The following is a 1,713-nucleotide window of genomic DNA, read 5'->3' as shown; positions in this document are numbered from 1 at the left end:
GCATAAAAAGAAGATTCCCTCTATGAACCAAGAGGTCAGGACCTCACCATACAGCAAATATGCCAGGTCCTTGATCCTAGATGTCCCAGCCTCCAGAACTGTGAGAAATAAATTTCTGTTATTTAAAAGCTATCCAGGCTATAATATTTTGGTATAATCATCCAGACAAACTAAGAAAGTTAGCATGTACAAAAACCCCAGCTGTACGTAACACAGAGAGAAAATACTGTGAAAGTGCTGCGGTCCAGGTGGCTGACAAGTCCAGGCTGGTAGTTGGCCACAAGGCTGTGGTATATCTGCAACTTCTTTCTTGCATTACTTATTCCACTTTTTCCCTAGTCTTAGCCAAAAGCTCCAGAGTTTTTTACCTATCCAGTCACTGTGTCTCTTTCAGCGCGCTGTAGTTTCTCATTAACCCTGACTACTAGGCACAGGGATACTACTAGGTACTGCAGAAGATCCTCTGTTTCCCCATATAATCTTCCTTACTAACACAGGCAGACAGACCCTACGGTGGCGCCGCATGATTTCTACCTCCAAGTGTTCGCACTTCTATGTAATGCCTGCCTCTTAAGTAGGGACAGGACCTGTGAGTTATTTCCAACCAAAAGAAGCTCAGGCTATGGTAAGGGTGATGCTAGAGCATTCATGATATGCTACATTGTATGAGACTTCATTTTGTGAGTAGATTTGCTTAAAGGACTCTCCTTGGTGCCTTGATGGAGCACACTTGGAAAAGCACATGTGGCATGAACTGTGGCAAACCGCTGGAGCCATGAACAGCCTCCCAGAGCAGAGAGCAGATATCAGCTAGCAAAGAAACAGCCAGCTTCAGTCCTACAGCTGCAAGAACATGAATTCTGCCGCACTTCAAATGAGCTTGGAGAGAATTCTTTCCCCATTTAAAGTTCCAGCCTGTAAGATGCAGTCTGGTCAACACCTTGATGGCGGCTTTGTGAGAACGTAAGGAAACAACCTAGATAAACTGTACCCAGTCTCCTGATCCACAGGAGATAATAAATGTGTGTTGTTCTAAATTTGCAATAGCTTGTTACTTGGTAACAGAAGGCAAATATACCCCACTATATAGTAGCAACCCAATATCCCAACAATCTGTCTCAATAACTTAATGTAGTAAAATAATCTGTTTTTCAGTTCAGTAATATGGACCCCCAAACTGGAAAGTCCCATTTTCAATTCATTCAGTTTTTACTATATCCTCTAACTGAAATGTTCTCTCTACCCACCCTCCCCGTGTAGAATAGGATTTCCACACTTGTGGGGCTCAAGGTTATTGGGACAGGAATAAAAATTTCTGCTAATGGGTTATTGGGTATAACAGGAAATGAAATCACTTCAATTCTATTGACTTCTCAAGCCATATGTTCGGATTTATTCAGGAGATAGTATCAAATAATTACTGAAAGTGTATACTGCATCAAATCTGACAAGGCAGAATCCCATCCTTGCAGGGTCTTTTATCACCAACAGCACTGTAACTGAGCCTTCAGTAAGCCATCCACCCTTCAGTTAGCCCGGCTATGCTTAGGTGGGGGAGTATGTGGTAAAACTAATCATTTGCATGATCATGAGCCTGCTGCTGTGAAGTGAGTGCTTTGATCAGAAGTACTGCTATGGAGGCTGGGGATTTAGCTCAGCTGCACAGTGCCTGCCTGGCAAGCACAAGGTCGTGAGTTAGATTCCCAGTAGCAG

Source organism: Chinchilla lanigera, unplaced genomic scaffold, assembly GCF_000276665.1.
Source record: "Chinchilla lanigera isolate Chin_1 unplaced genomic scaffold, ChiLan1.0 scaffold00106, whole genome shotgun sequence".
NCBI lineage: Eukaryota > Metazoa > Chordata > Mammalia > Rodentia > Chinchillidae > Chinchilla > Chinchilla lanigera.
Note: the sequence above shows the minus strand (reverse complement) of the source record.